The sequence below is a fragment of the Castor canadensis genome, chromosome 4 (assembly GCF_047511655.1).
Source record: "Castor canadensis chromosome 4, mCasCan1.hap1v2, whole genome shotgun sequence".
NCBI classification, from domain to species: Eukaryota; Metazoa; Chordata; class Mammalia; order Rodentia; family Castoridae; genus Castor; species Castor canadensis.
In genome coordinates, this window is record NC_133389.1 from 181439421 (window position 1) to 181456740 (window position 17320).

General features: G+C 39.2%; 1 protein-coding gene across 1 annotated transcript in view; it reads right to left on the bottom strand.

The window, feature by feature from the left end:
• Drc11 (dynein regulatory complex subunit 11) overlaps window positions 1-17320 on the bottom strand; it is a 170149-nt gene that overhangs the window by 93655 nt on the left and 59174 nt on the right. The gene's annotated exons all lie outside the window — the stretch shown is intronic.

Consider the following 17320-nt stretch of genomic DNA (forward strand, 5'->3'; position numbering starts at 1 on the left):
GTTTACACGTAGATATTTGATTTTTTTTGAGGCTGTTGTAAATGGAATTGTTTTTATATATTCTTTTTCAGTTTGCTCATTGTTAGTGTATAGAAATGCTAATGATTTTTCTATGTTGATTTTATATCCTGCTACCTTGCTATAGCTATTGATGATGTCTAGAAGCTTCTGAGTAGAGTTTTTTGGGTCTTTAAGGTAAAGGATCATGTCATCTGCAAATAGGGATATTTTGACAGTTTCTTTACCTATTTATATTCCTTTTATTCCTTCTTCTTGCCTAATTGCTCTGGCTAGGAATTCCAGTACTATGTTGAATAGGAGTGGAGATAGTGGGCATCCTTGTCTGGTTCCTGATTTTAGAGGGAATGGTTTCAGTTTTTCTCCGTTAAGTATAATGTTGGCTGTAAGTTTGTCATATATAGCTTTTATAATGTTGAGGTACTTTCCTTCTATTCCTGGTTTTCTTAGAGCTTTTATCATGAAATGGTGTAGGATCTTATCAAAGGCTTTTTCTGCATCTATTGAGATGATCAAGTGTTTTTTGTCTTTGCTTCTGTTAATGTGGTTTATTACGTTTATTGATTTTTGTATGTTGAACCACCCCTGCATCCCTGGGATGAAGCCTACTTGGTCGTGGTGAATAATCTTTTTGATGTGTTGTTGAATTTGGTTTGCTGTTATTTTGTTGAGGATTTTTGCATCAATGTTCATTAAGGAGATTGGCCTATAGTTCTCTTTTCTGGAGGTGTCTTTGCCTGGTTTTGGGATAAATGTAATACTGGCTTCATAAAAGGTGTTTGGCAGTTTTCATTCCCTTTCTATTTCATGGAACAGTTTAAGGAGGGTTGGTATCAGCTCTTCTTTAAAGGTCTGATAGAATTCAGCAGAGAATCCATCAGGTCATGGACTTTTCTTTTTGGGGAGACTCTTGATTGCTGCTTCAATTTCATTTTGTGTTATAGATCTATTCAGGTGATTAATTTCCTCTTGGTTCAGTTTTGGATGATCATATATATCTAGAAATCTGTCCATTTCTTTAAGATTTTCAATTTATTTGAATATAGGTTCTCAAAGTAGTCTCTGATGATTTCCTGGACTTTGATGGTGTATATTTTAGATCTTGGATTTCTTTATTGATTTTTTGTTTGGATGACCTATCTATTGATGATAATTGGGTGTTAAAGTCTCCCATAACCACTGTGTTGGAGTTAATATATGCTTTTAGGTCTTTCAGGGTATGTTTGATGAAATTGGGTGCATTGACATTGGGTGCATACAGGTTGATAATTATTATTTCCTTTTGGTCTATTTTCCCTTTTATTAGTATGGAATGTCCTTCTTTATCTCGTTTGATCAATGTAGGTTTGAAGTCTACGTTGTCAGAGGTAAGTATTGCTACTCCTTCCTGTTTTCAGGGGCCATTGGCTTGGTAAATCTTCTTCCAGCCTTTCATCCTAAGCTTATGCTTATTTCTGTCAGTGAGATGGGTCTCCTGTAAGCAGCAAATTGTTGGATCTTCCTTTTTAATCCATTTTGTCAAATGGTGCCTTTTGATGGGTGAATTAAGTCTGTTAACATTAAGTGTTAGTACTGGTAGGTATGTGGTGATTCCTGTCATTTAGTTGTCTTAGTTGTTTGAAGGTTTGATTGTGTGTACCTAAGTTGAGGTCACTCTCTACTGTGTTGCTTTTTCTTTTCCTGTGGTTTGGTGCTGTCTGTCCTTTCATGGTTATGTTGGGTTTCACTTTCTGTGTGCAGAATCCCTTGAAGAATCCTTTGTAGTGGTGGCTTTGTGGTCACATATTGTTTTAGTTTCTGCTTATCATGGAAGACTTTTATTGCTCCATCTATTTTGAGTGATAGTTTTGCTGGGTAGAGTATCCTGGGGTTGAAGGTATTTTCATTCAGTGCCCAGAAGATCTCACCCCACGCTCTTCTTGCTTTTAATGTTTTTGTTGAGAAGTCTGCTGTGATTTTGATGGGTTTACCTTTGTATGTTACTTGTTTTTTCTCTCTTACAGCCTTCAATATTCTTTCCCTAGTTTCTGAACTTGTTGTTTTAATGATGATATGTCGTGGGGTAGTTCTCTTTTGATCTGGTCTGTTTGGTGTTCTGGAGGCCTCTTGCATCTGTATGGGAATATCTTTCTCTAGATTTGGGAAATTTTCTGTTATTATATTGTTGAATATATTACGCATTCCCTTTGCTTGCACCTCTTCTCCTTCTTCAGTGCCCATGATTCTCAGGTTTGGTCTTTTGATGGAGTCGGTGAGTTCTTGCATTTTCTTTTCACAGGTCTTGAGTTGTTTAACTAATAGTTCTTTGGTTTTTCCTTTAATTACCATTTCATCTTCTAGTTCTGAGATTCTGTTTGTTCTATTCTGCTGGATTGGCGTTCTGTTATGTTTTGCAGTTCTGTTTCGTTCTTTTTTCTGAGTTTTTCCATATCCTGGGTCATTTCCTCTTTAATGTTGTCTATTTTTGTCCTGAGTTCATTTATCTCTTTATTAATTGTGTTCTTTGTTTCACTTTGGTGTTTATACAGTGCTTCTATGGTTTCCTTTATTTCTTCTTTTGCTTTTTCAAATTCTCTATTTTTGTTGTCTTGGAATTTCTTGAGTGTCTCCTGTACATTTTGGTTGACCCTATCCAGTATCATCTCTATAAAATTCTCATTGAGTACTTGTAGTATGTTTTCTTTTAAATTATTCTTGTGGGCTTCATTGGGTTTTTTGGCATAGTTTATCTTCATTATTTGGAGTCTGGATCTGAGTACCTGTTTTCTTCATTTCCCTCTGGTTCCTGTACTAATTTTTTGCTGTGGGGAAACTGGTTTCCCTGTTTTTTCTGTCTTCCCATCATTGCCCTTGGTGTTGTTATTGTCCCTGTACTGTGTGCAATTAAGTATTTTCTAGCTTGTAATAATAGCACTGGTGATTTTTAGAATGGAAGGGTGAGAGGAGATGGAAAGCAAAGAAGTTAAAGGAAAAGGGAAAAACAAACAAGTAGAAAAAACAAAACAATGAAACAAACAAAAAAGTTTCAAAGATTTTAACAGGGAGAGACAGTGTACTAATTAATCATAAGCTGAAAAGGTATTAGAGAGAGAGGGAGAGTGAAAAGTTATTAGAGAGAGAGGGAGAGGATTGAAAATTAAATATATATAAAGAAATCTCCAAGTTCAAATGCAATAAAGTTTCAGTCTTAATAATTTTGGTGTTCGTCCCTCAGCCTCCAATCCTGGAGATGGTGCCTTAGAAGTAGTTCTGTGGTTGTCTCATCAAAGGGGAAAAGACTGGAAAAACCAAAATAGAACAAAACCACACAAAACAAAAAAAACCCCACAAAGTGTCCCAAGTTCAAATGCAATACAGTTTCAGTAAGTTTTTCAGCATGCAGGTGTAGTTTGGTTGTTGTCTCATCAAAGGAAGAGAGGAAAAAAAGTCTGGAGACAGTTCTGTGAATGGCTATCTGAGGCTGTGGCTTGCCTGCCTGCTGCTGTCAGCCTGCTGTTGCTGGAGACGTTATTTATGCAGATCTCTGTGGTGAGCTTAGCACTCACCTGGCCCCGAAGGCTTTGTTTACCCAGAGTTCTCCTGTGTGTGAGCCTCTGCTACAAGCTTTCCTCTTTCCAAGCACACTGGGGGAGGTGACACTGCACCCCCTTTCTCAGGCCTGCGTGTTTATTTACAGCTCATGTGGGAGGTGGGTCTTCCCTCCTTCTTGTGGAGTTTCCCTCCCACCACCGCTTTTACAAGCTTTCCCGCTCCTGATTGCTGGGCATGTGCTGCCACTCCTGCCTTCTCCAACTTAGCTTGTTTATTTACAGTTCTGGGAAGGATTCCCCTCCCTGCCCTTTTTGGCACTCAGTGCGCCCCACTCTCTTTGCATCGTGTCTTTATTGCTCTTATTGCTTATTACTCAGTTTCTCTTTTTTCCCTGGGTGGGGGTCAGTCTGTCCAGGGGGCTATGCTGAGCTGGCCCAGGGTTGTCCGTGGGAGTACCGTGTACTGCTTAGTTCACCTTGTGGTCCGCGTCTTCCCAAGATGTCTGGGCGCTGGCATCTGGTGGTGGTGCTGGGGCCCTCCTGGTGTCTCCATTTAATGTGAAGTGGAGATGCTATGCACAGGCTGGAGGTGTGGAGGAGTCAAAGTTTTGCCTCTTCTCAGTGGTTTTTCCTGTAGCATGCTCTCTGCTTCCTCCCTCTAGCCGCCATCTTGGAATCCTCTGGATATTAACTTCTTATTAGATGCATAGCATGTGGACATTTCCTCCTGACCCATTGGCGGTTTCTTCATGTTGTTAATTTTTCCTGAGGCTATGTAGAAGCCTTTCATTTCATGCAATCCTGTTTGTCTATTTTTACCCTGAGGTCATATTCAGAATTCCATTGCTCACATGCATCATGAAGATTTCCCCCTGTTTTCTCCTAGTAGTTTTACAGTTTCAGTTCTTATGTCCAAATCATTAATCCATTTTGAGTCAATTTTTGTATATACTGGAATATTGAAATACATTCCATATATATTGAAATAAGGGTCCAATTTTATTCTCTGCACTTGAATACCCAGCTTTCCCAATGTCACATAAGTTCTTGGTACCTTTGTTAAAAATCAATCGGCCATACCATGTGGGTTTATTTCTGGGTTCTGGGTTCTGCTCCACTGGTCCATGTGTTTGTTTTCATGCTAGTACTGAGCTGTTTTGAGCTTCATAGTTTTGTGATGTATTTTCACATCACATGGGTTTGATGTTTTTTGCTTTGTCTATTTCTGTAAGAAATATTATTAGAATTTTGGTAGGTACTTGGGTATGGATAGTTAACAATATATTTGTTCTTCCAGTCCATGAGCGCTGTCTATTTCTCTTCAGGTTCTTTCATCAATGTTTTATAGCTTCCATATGCATCTCTTTTTACCTTGTTGGTTAAATTTATTCTTAAATGTTGCTGTAATTAGGATTGTTTTCTTGATTTTTTTTTTGAGGAAAGTTCACTGTTAGTGTATAGAAATGCTACTGATTTTTATGTCCTGTTACTTTACTGAATTTGTTAGTTTTAACAGTTTTGGTGGCTCCACACAGTTTTCTATATGTAAGATCATGTCATCAGTAGACAGAAGTTCCCTTTTTTTGTTGATGGGACTTTTTTTGAACTCAGGGCTTCTTATTTGCACAGCAGGCATTCTACTGCTTGAGCCACACCTTCAGTCCGTTTTGCTGTGGTTATTTTGGAGATGGGTCAAGTGAACTATTTGCTCAGGCTGGCCTTTAGCAATCCTCCCAATCTCACCCTTGCAAGTAGCTAGGATTACAGGTGTAAACCAATGGCACCTAGCAAGGATTTCAATTTTTTCTATCATATTTGGATAGCTTTTACTTTTTTTTCTTGGCAAATTGCTCTGGCTAGGATGTCTAGTGCTATTTTGAATAGAAGTGCCAAGGACGGGCGTCCTTGTCTTGTTGCTGATCATAGAGGAAATGCTTCTAGTTTTTCACCATCAATAACGATGTTTGCCATGGGTTTTTCATACATGGGCATTATTGTATTGAGATAAGTTTCCTTCAAATCTAATTTGTGGAGAGTTTTTAACATGAAAGAATGCCAAATTTCATTAAATGCTTTTTCTGCACCTATTAAGATAATTATACACTTAAAATTTTTCTTTAATATGATGTATCACACTGATTGATTTGCACATGTTCAACCATCCTTGCATCCCAGGGATAAATCCTAATTGATTGATAATGTTTTTAATGTGCTTTTGAATTTGGTGTCTAGTATTTTGTTAAGGGGTTTCTGCATCTACATTCATCAGGGATATTAGCCCGTAATCTCTTCTGCAGGGTCTTCCTTTGGTATCAAGGTGATGCCATTTTCATCAGTGAATGTAGAAATAGTACATCTTCAAGTTTTTAGAATTTGAGGACCAGTATTATTGCTTTAAATGTTCATTAGAGTTCCCCCCAAAAGCCTCCTGGTCCTGGTTTTTTCTTTGTTGGAAGCTTTTTGATTACTGATTCAGTCTCTTTGTTGTTTGTATTTCAGGCTTTTTGTTTTGTTGTGATTCAGTCTGTAGAATGTATGCCTCTAGGAATTTATCCATTTCTTCTAGACTGCTGAATTTGTTGGCGTGTAATTGTTCATGGTGGTATCTTAGGAACTGTAATGTCCTCCTACTTCATTTCTGATTTTGAGACTTCTTTTTTTGTCTCAGTCTAGCTAAAAGTTTGTTGATTTTATTTCACTGATCTTTTATTTTTCTAGTCTCTCATTCATCTCCACTCAGATCTTTATTCTACTAACTTAGGGCTTACTGTTTTCCCCTCTTTTCCTAGTTCCTTGAGACACAGTGTTAGGTTGTGTATTTGTGGTGCTTCCTCTTTTTCAATGTAGGCCTTTCTTGCTATGAGCTTTCCTCTTGTGCCATTTCTCATCAATTTCAGTGTTTTGTGTTTCCATTCTCATTTGCTTCAAGATCATTTCCCCATTTCCCTTTCTTTGACTTATTAGTTGTTTAGGAGCACACTGTTTAATTTCTACACATTTATAAACTTTCCGAGATTCTCCTTTTATTAATTTCCAGTTTTGTGCTATTGTGGTCTGAGAAGATACTTGGTATTATTTTGATCTTCTTAAGTGTGCTTAGTCTTGATTGGTGGCCTCATATCTGACTTATCCTAGAGATTAAGGCTGTGTATACATGTGCAAAGAACTTGTGCTCTGGTGCCATTGGATCTGTGTGTCTGTTACTTCTGTTTGGTCTGAGGGGTAGTTCAAGTCCAACGTTTCCTTATTGATTTTTCTGCTTGAATTGTCTGTCCGTTTTTTTTTATTGTTTTTTAAAATTCATATGTGCACACAATGTTTGGGTCATTTCTCTCCCCTTCCCCCACCCCCTCCCTTACCTCTGCCCCCTCCCTATCCCCCCCTACACCCTTGCTACCAGGCAGAAACTATTTTGCCCTTATCTCTAATTTTGTTGAAGAGAGAGTATAAGCAATAATAGGAAGGACCAAGGGTTTTTGCTGGTTGAGATAAGGATAGCTATACAGGGAGTTGACTCACATTAATTTCCTGTGCATGTGTGTTACCTTCTAGGTTAATTCTTTCTGATCTCGCCTTTTCTCTAGTTCCTGGTCCCCTTCTCCTATTGGCCTCAGTTGCTTTAAAATATCTGCTTTAGTTTCTCTGCATTGAGGGCAACAAATGCTATCTAGTTTTTTAGGTGTCTTACCTGTCCATTGTTGAAAGTGGGGTTAATGAAGTCCTCCATTATGACTGTATTGCAGCCTATCTACCCTTTCATGTTTAGGTGTTCTGATGTTGGGTGCATGTATGTTTATATTTGTTATATCCTTTATCATTGCACTGTGAGCTTATTTATCTCATTTTATAGCTTTTTACCTAAGTCTATTTTGTCTGATATAATTAGAGTGACTCTGCTTTCTTGTGGTTTCAATTTACATGAAATATCTTTCTCTATCATCTTACTTTCTATGTATATCCTTAAAGGTGAAACCAGTGGTCTTGTAGGCAGCATATAGTTGGGTGTTTTTAAAAATCCACTCAACCACTGTATGTCTTTTGATGGGCAAAGTTAATCCATTTACATTCAAAGTTGTTATTGATCAGTAAGGACTTACTACTGCTATTTTGTTCATTGTTTTCTGATTGTTTTGTGGGTTCTTTTTTCTTTTGCTTCTATCTACCTTTGTGACTTGATAATTTTCTACAGTGGTATGCTTTGACTTCTTTCACTTTTGTATATCTACTAAGGGGTTTTTATATTGTGACTACCGTGAGGCTTAATAAAATATCTCATACAGTAATTCCTCCTTATCTGCAGAGGATGCATTCCAAGACCCCAAGGAATGTCTTAAACAGTAGAAATACTGAACCCTATATGTATTAAGTTTTTCCCCTATACATATGGGTCTACTAAGAGGTGTAGCTTATAAATGAGGCACAATAAGAGATTAAGAGCAATAACTAATAATAAGAGAACAATTGCAATGGTATACTTCAATAAAGTTATATGAATGTGGTCTCTCTCAAAATATCTTGTTGTACATTAACAACCTTAGTATATGGCATTTTTTCCTTAGTAAGTGGAGATTTTTGTCGTTCAGCTTGCACTCTACAGCTTCTCTTTGGCATATCTGAACTGCCAGCTACTCTTGAGCACTGGGGCCACTGTTAGGTAAAATAGGGCTACTTAGCACAAGCACTACAAGGCTATGACAGTTGAGGTGATAACCAAGATGGTTGTTAGGTGACTCACAGGTGGGTAGCACACACAGTGTGATGGAGTGTGGCCTTCTGAGATGTCATCATGCAATTCAGGGGGAGGCACAATTTAAAATTTAGGAATTGATTATTTCTCAAATTTACATTTTTTCCTCAAAGCATTTTATTAGTGTGTTTTATTCATTGTGCAGGGGATTCACTGTGACATTTTGAATATGTTTACACTGTACATTGGTTAGGATCACTCCCACCATTTCTCTCCCTCAAATTTTCCATGTGACTTTTTGGGAATGTGGTTGATCATGGGTAATAAAGGAAAACCATGGGTAAGTGGGGGAGATCTGTAGCCATAACAGGCCAGTAGTTTATTGGTTCTGCACTTTTCCACCTCCTGTACATATTATGTTTTTATGGCATAGTTTATGTTTTTTATCTTGTGTCTTTATTAGTGTAGCTATAGTTATTTGTAATAGGTTTGTCTTTTTACAATTTATACTTGTGATTTATCACCATTATAATGCTAGTATTCTCAACTTGACTGTATATTTAACTTTGCCAGTGAGTGTTATACATTTATATGCTTCTATATCACTAATTAGGGTTTTGGTTTAAACTTGAGCTCCCCTGTCACATTTCCTGTAAGGCAGGAATAGTGCTAATGAGCTCTTATTTATCTCTCATTTCTGAGGATTACTTTGCTAGGTCAAGTGGTTCTGGCTGGCATTTATTTTATTTTGTTTTTCAGCATTTTGAATATGTCATATACCACTCTCCACTGGTCTGCAAGTTTTCTGCTGAGAAGTCTGCTAAGAACAGTATTGAAGTTCTCTTCATGTGAGGTATTTCTTTTCTGTTGCTATTTTCAGAATTCTTTCATCATCTTTGATTTTTCATAGTTTGATTATAACATGTCTTGGTGAACTCTTCTTTGGGTGGCATTTGATTAGAGACCTTGGAAGTTCCTGTACCAAGATGCCTTTATCTTTCTTCAATTTTGGTCTGTTTTCAGTCATTATTTCTTTAAATAAACATGCTGTCACTTTCTTCTTTTTTTTTTTTTTTGTCAGACTGGGGTTTGAACTCAGAGCTTGTGCTTGCAAAGCAGGTGCTTACAAAGCAGGCACTCTACCACTTGAGCCACACCTCCCATTTTTTCCTTCTTAACTCTTATGATGTATGTCAGCTCTTTTGATGACATGTCATAGACCCCTTAGCCTTTCTTCATTTCCTTTCCAGTTTTCTTTCTGTCTCTGACTACATGATTTCAAATGCTCTGTCTTGGGTTTGCTTCTTTCTTCCCTTTGATCAAGTCTGCTGCTAAAGCTCACTATTGCATTTTTTACTTCAGTTATTGTACTCTTCTGCACCAAAATTTCTGTGGATTCATTTTAATGTTTCCTATCTCTTTGTTTGGCTTTTCATTTTGTCCTTGTGTAGTTTTTCTGATTTTATTATATGGTATATTTGTGTCCCCTGTAGTTTGCTGAGCTGATTTGGAATAATTCTTTTAAATTTTTTGTCATTTTTTTCCTGTGGATCTCCAGTTTATTATGTTCCTCTGTAAACTCTTCATGATCCTTATAGTCTTGCAAAGGTGTCCACACATTGAAAGAAGCAATTACCTTTTCCAGATTCTATGGACTGGCTTTGGTAAGGACAGACCTTCACTTGAGGAGTGTGTGTGTGTGTGTGTGTGTGTGTGGGGAGTGGAAGTGGCTGGGTGTGCTGTGGCATGGGTCCACAGGTGCAAGGCATTAGCTATGAAAGCACATGGAAGCTCCATGTTGAGGGGCTGCTCTTCTAATTGGCTCATGCAGCTGGAGTCTGTGCTGCTGGCACCTAATGGTCCTTGGTGGAAAGAGGTTTGGGAGGTCATCAGTGGCAGTAAAGAACTGTTGGGGTCCTCCACTGTGTCTCTAGGTTCTATGACTTGGAACTAGGGATCAAGCAGTGGAGTTCAGAGCCAGTGGTGGGTACACACTCCACTGTGGAAGCCAACTGAAAGCATACAGGTTGCATCAGAGGCTAGCTGCATGTCTGAGCACAGTGGTGAGGACTGGAGTCAGGGACTGTGATCAGCTATGGGTACACATGGGGCAGTGGGGAACAACAACTGGTCTGTACATGATTTAGGGGCCAGCTGCAGGACAGTTGACAGTCATCAGGCCATTTGTATGTGGAGCAGCTGTGGGCTAAGCTGGAGATGTGTATGCCTGTGCAACTATAGGGGCTAACTGAAGAAAAGTATGATGCTGGGGGCAGGAAATGTGGGGCAGGGTCAGTTGCTTATGTGCACTCAGCCATTGGGCCAGGATAGCAGCATAAAGTAGCCTGGCTACAGGGGTCAGCCTCCAGTGTGTGCCATGGTGGGGTTGGAGACTGTGTGTGTGTGTGAGCTCAGGGCCATTTGCAGGAAAGCACACAGTAGGTGCTCTGGTTTCTGGACCAGAGCACCCAGGGACACTTCCTCTAGCAATGTAGGAGAGGGCTATTTCTCCATGTGATCCTTGTCATAGTGTGTTGTGCTTGTCAATCACATGGGTGGTTCTGGGGAGTAGGGGTTGTGGCTCAGGCACCTGGACATTGTGAAGGCCACTAGGGGTGAGTTTCAGGACTGGGAAGCAGTCATGTGGTTCTGGGAGGCTCCAGGGAGGGGAAGGCAACTCAAGTACCTGGAGACTATGAAGGTGAAAAAGAAATGCAAGGTCATCAGTGATGAAGGTTGATTATTTCCAGTCTTTTGCCACTGTTCTTATTGGCGCCATGAATAAATACATTTGAATATCATTTTAAGGTGCAAGTGTATAGTATGACAAATTCCTAAAGGTGAAATACTGGATTAGGAGTAGGCACATATAGCACTGTTCTTGGTTGGGCTAGTGTATGGCTTACACTGCCACCAGCAGTGCAGCACAGAACTGTCTGGTGTGTGCTTGCTGTCACAGTGTGTGTGCTTGTCAACCACATAGGTGAAAGTGATATGCCTCTGTCGCCACAGAGTGTGAGAAGTCAATATTGAATTAATTTTGCTCACACTCTTTAACTATAGCAAAATCTTCCCAAATTAGACATGAACTTCATTGCCTGTTAGGTCAGCCATCATTTTTTTTTTGGGGGGCTGGAATCTGGCCTGCTGCCTGTTTTCTTTTCTTAAATGTAATTTTATCAAGGCATATTTTACATATCATACAGTCACCCCTTCCAAGTATACAATTCAATACATTTTCATCAAGTTTATCAAGTTGTGCAATCATTACCATACATCAGCTTGAGGACATTGTCAGTAAGTTTCTCATGTCTGTTAATTGTTGGTCCCTTTTCTCTCTCCTCCCCTCCTTTCCAGGAAAGCATGAGCCTATTTTCTGTCTCTACAGGCTCCCTTCTTCTGGATATTTCATACAAATGGAATCCTATACTGTGCAGTCTATTGTGCCTGGCTTCTTCCACTAGGCTTAATGTTTTTAAGGTTCATCCATGTAGGATCCATCAGTTGTTTGAGCCTTTTAACTAGCAGATAATATTCCACTGAATGAATGTACCACTTCTCACCTGTCTGTTCATCCACTGAGGGGTATTTAAGCTGCTTCTCATCTGTGGCCATGTAAGTAATACTGCTATGAATATTCACGCACAATTTCTATGTGGTCATGGTTTTCATTGCTCTTGGATAAAATCCTAAAAGTGGAGTTGTTGGGTTTTTGTTAAATTGATGTTTAACTCTTAAGAAACTGCCAAAGTGTTTTTCAAGATGGCTGCACTGTTTTATGTTCCCATCAGCAATGTGTGAGGGTTCCCTTCCATCCAATAGTGTTGTCTTTTTGACTGTATCTGTCCTAGTGGAGTGTGATAGTGTGGCACGTGGCTTTAATTTTCACTCCAATGACTAATAATGTTGAGCAGCTGTTCATATTGTTATAGCTGCTCATATATCTTCCTTTGCCCAGTTTTGATTGGACCCTGTTTGATTACTGAGGTGGAACAGTACTTTGTATATTCTGGATACAAGTCCTTTAGCAGGTTGTAAATACCTCCTCCCAGTCAGTTGCTTATGCTTTTTGTTTTCTTAATAGGGTTTTTCAAAATGCAAAAGTTTGAATTTGGATATGTCCATTTGCTAATTTTGTCTTTCAGGGTGATTTTAATGGGCAATTCTCTTACATGTGTGAGGGTGGTCATCTTGTCTTATGTCAAACTGCTGTTAATTATGCTGCAAATCCATTCGGATTTTCCTTTCTGAGAACGGTCCCATCATAACCTTTGCTATTTTTGGGTTATTGATCTTTCTCTTGCAGAGCTGTAAGAGTCCTTTAGGTATTAGAAAAATAATCTCTTTGGGATACAACACACATATATATATATATACATGGAAATGTCATAACGAAACTCTGTATAGAAATCTTAAACAAACAAAAATGTCCTTTTTTCCTCAAAAACAGAGGACAGGAATGTAAAACAGGTCCTGTCTGGGGTTTGGTAGTAGTGGTAGGGGGAAGATATAAGGAAAGGGTGTAGGAGGGTGAATATCGTGGAAATATTATATACTCATGAATAAAAATGGAAAAATGACACCTGTTGAAACTATTCTAAGAATGGGGGTTGGGAGGACAAAGGAGAAGGATGGAGGGGTGAACTCAACTATGATATAATGTAAGCACTTTTGTAAGTTCACAATGTACCCCCAGTACAACAATAATATGATAATCAAAAAATTTTTAATGAAGAAAAAGAATATTAGTGTCTTGTCTGTGATACTTACTGTAAGCAACTCTCCCAGTAAGTCACCTGTCTCTTGCCTTACTCAGTGGCATTTTTTCCAGGCAGGTTTAAAATTTTTTTGTGTAGTCAAATTTTTATCAAGTTTTTCTTTATGTCTTCTGTATTACTAGAAAGCTCTTTCCCCCTTCAAGGTCATGATATATTCCTTTTTGGGCATTTTCTAGTTCTTTTGTGTTTTTGTTTTGTACTACATTTAAATCTTTGGTTCACTTGGAATCATTCTGGAGTAAGGTACAAAGAGAGAGGGGTTTAAATTTCTTTTTCAGATGATGATCTGGCTACCGTAATATCATTTATTTTCTTTTTCCTCATACATTGGAGATTTCAACTTTCCATATATGGTCATGCACATTTCTGGGTTTTCTATTCTTTCACGCCATTTGACTGAGTCATCGGCTCTTAGTAAATATTGTGTTCTAATAGATGGCAGGGCCAATTCCTCCCCCACATACTTCCTTTTCACTGGTTATCCTTGCTTATTGGCTTTCTACCCAAAGTTTAGGGTGGTAACCCTCCCTCTCTCCTGAAAGCCCCAATGTATGGTGGTGTTTTAGTCTGGATCCTATTACGCTTATCAATGGTGTTTGGGAAGCTAGAGGGATTAAAACCTATGTTGTGTATTCCTTCCTAAGAACAGGTGTGCTCCTTCCTTTCTTTGCAACCCTCAGAGCGTTTTAAGCCTTTCTTCATGTAGAACACACATTAAGTTTTTCCAGGGTGCTGTGTCTTTGTGGTGGTAAATGGATTCCTATTATGTTTTCCATTCACCTGAGGTTTGTGTAGACAAATCCATTGCTTCCTGCATACTGTCTGTCCCTTTCCCATCTGCCAGCTTACTTCTCACATTACTTAGTTTATTCTCATTTGCCTCTCCGTTCCATTTTCTGCATCTCTGTGTTCTTTTTCTTGTCTCATAGTGCACAGTTGTTTGTAATGGGACAGTGTTTAATAACAGTGGTGACAATGGCCATTCTTCTGTTTTCCTGCCATTAGTGGAAATGTTTCTAATGGATTTAATTAAGCATGATATTAGGTTGGAACTAAGAAATATTTTGTCATGTTAAAGAAGTATCCTTGTATTCCAATTTTTGTTGGGGTTTTATTTTTTAAAATCAGGAATGGATGCTGAGTTTGGAAATGTCCTTTTGGCATTCACAGTGATGAGCACAGGGATTTCCCTTTTAGACCACTTCCTGAGGCAATGCCTTGATACCCACCCCAAACTCAAATGGTTCTTGCATTCTGAAATAATCACCATGTGATTGTGACGTGTTACTTATCTAATATTCTGCTGGGTTTAGTGTGCTGATATTTGGTTTAAACTTTTGCATTAAAACTCATGGGAAGATTGCTCTATGGTTTTACTTGTATTCTGTATTGGGGGCATTGTGTCAACGTTAGGCTTATTTCACAAATGGCATTTTCTGGTGTCTTAGAAACATATTTCACTATTTGTGCATGCTGTCATAGAGATTTTGCTTGTTCTTCTAACCTTCATGTTATTATAACTGCTATCGCAGCCAGGCCCCACTACTCCTGACTTTACAACAACTGCTAAGACTTTCTGGAAGCTCTCAATGGGCAGGCTGTGCTTTCAGCACGTCACATGAATGCTCTCATTAATCACAGCCTCACCAGCAGGGTGGCATTGCTGGGGTCTCATTCACCATGAGCAGACTCAGGTGGTGGGTGCAGTCCCTGCTGGAGGCTGGGTGTATAGAGTGTGGCTTGTAATCCCTCTCACTTTCAGTCATCTGCCTTTCAAAATCAAACTGCTCTGTGGTCTCCTCTCCTTACGGTAATGTATTATGAAATGTACTTTTTATTGTAACGTGGTAAGCAGACAACCCCTGCTGTTCTTGGTTTGACTAGGAGTGCGCTCCTTCTTAATGCCTCTGGTGGACAACTGAGACACCCCCCAACATCCTTAATCCTATAACTGCTACCTTTCAAAACTATCACCAAGCATGTTTGGCTGCTTGCCAAAGGCTGACTTTCAAGACACAACTTGTGCCTGATGATTTAGCTGCAGGGGCAAGGCCTAAACATGCAAAAAAGTGAAATAACAGCAAATTACTATGACAGTCCCTCAGGGCAGGGCTTGCTCAACTGCTGAACAACAGGGCTGGCATTTAGTGCTCAGGGAGTTCAGGGAGAAGCAGGTGTGGTCCAGAGGGTCCTGGGAAGGTTCTGAGATGATGGGAACAACACTCCTGGCTGAAGAGGAGCCCCGTGCCTGACCCCAAGGGCTCTGAGGCACCCAAAAGGGGAGGCCAGCTGCAGGGTCCACAGTGAGGTCTAGAGTCCTGACCTGTGGCTTGGGCTTTCTGCAGCTCAGAGCTGCATGTACTTGGTGACCTATCATGGCACACAAGATGGGGTCTTCCTGGTCAATGCAATAAACACAGGGACAATAACTGCTTTGACAACCATCCACGGCAAATGACACTGCACGGGCCAGCTGTGACCTACCACCCATTTCTGAAATGACATTTGGAGCACAGCCCCGCTCACCAGTCCTCTCTGTATCCTCTCCGGATACTTTCAGGCTGTAATGGCAGAGCCAGGAGCTCTGGCCAAGAATGTATGCTCTGCAGCTAGAATATTTACTGTTTGTCCCTGTATGGAAAGACTTGTTGACTTCTGACCTATGGCAATTTGTCTTATTATCTTCTCTAGCATGAATTCCTCAAATAGTGTTTATAAGTCAAAGGGTATCCACTTTAAAGTTTTTGATGCCAACTTGGTCCAGGTCCCTTAAATAACGTCATGCTGGCTGGAGGCATGGCTCGTGTGACAGAGCATTTTCCTAGCAGGTGCAAAGCCCAGAGTTCAAACCCCAGTGCCACCACCAAAAATAAAAGTGGTGCTAATTTATGCATCCAGCACCAATATATTCAAGTGACTTTTTGCTGTGTGCACACCAATTTGTTTTTTGTCCTGATTACAAAAATTTTACCAAGTATGTAGGTAAAGTGATACAGCAAAATTATTTTATATTGAAATATCTTTGCTAGTGAATTAAAAAAAATGTTTGAAGTACATTATATGCCTGAAGGAGAAAATCACAATGATATCCCTTTGTGCAGTTACTACACGTTAAGAAAAAAATTTAAAATCCTTTTCATATTCTTTGACTTCCTTTCTACTGGGATGTTCCACCTTCTTACAGCTCTTTAAATATGAATGCTGTCCACCATCACATACGTTGAAAATGTTTTCCATAGCTTACTATATGATTTAACTTCATTTGTGGTATTTTTTTTGACATTTCAATTTTATGTAGTCAAATATTTCAGTCTGTTTTCTTTATGACTCCTGCCTATAGTGACACGCTTCTAAAATTATCTACCCTGATCATTAAATATCCCAGCAATTTCTTCTGTTAATTTGTAATCTAATATTTTCACATGTTAATATTTAATGCAACTGAAAGCCAAACAGTGAGTAAGTGATCCCGGTACTACTTATTGAATTGTCCATCTTCCTCTACTTTTCTTTTTCTTTTCCTCCTTCCCTCCCTCCTTCCCTTTAGTGGTACTGGGGATTGAACCAAGAGCTCCCTGCTTTCTGGGCAAGAGCTCTACCACTTGAGCCATTCCCCAAGCCCTTTTGTTTTTATTAGGGTTTGAGACAGGTCTCACTAACTTTCCCCAGGACCAGCCTCCAACTTGCAGTCCTCTAGCTCCTACCTCCCCAGTAGCTGAGATTACAGATGTTCACCACCATACTTGGCTTTACCCTTTCCCATTTTCATGAAACGACATTGGACTTGTATAAGTCAGTTTCTAAGCACATTATTGTAAAGTCAGTCTACTTCAGCTTGAATTTGAGCTTCACAGCTTACTGTGAATTTGCCCAATTTGCCTTATTTTTGTAGGGTTATATCAGTTAATTTATATAAAGTGTTTTACGTAGTACCTGGCATGGTGGATTTGCTCTGTAAATATTACCGGTCATTTTATTGTTGCTGTTACCTAATATTTTTTTTTTACCAGTACTGTGGTACTTTAATTACTTTAAAATAATTAGATTTATATCTATAACACAAATTCCCTATTGTTGAAGTTCTTAAAAAAATCCTGTTTGGATATTTCCCTACATTTTTCCAGATAAACTTGAAAATAAGCTTGCTAATGTAGAATGTATTTTGATTTTGATTGAAACTGCATTACCGTAGGGAAGAAGGGGAAGGTAATGTGTTCTGAACTTTGTTCAAGTCTGCCAGGAGAGCTCACCCACCAATTGGCTTCCTGGAGGCTTTTGTTTCTCCAGTGGAGATTTGTCCCTGTAAC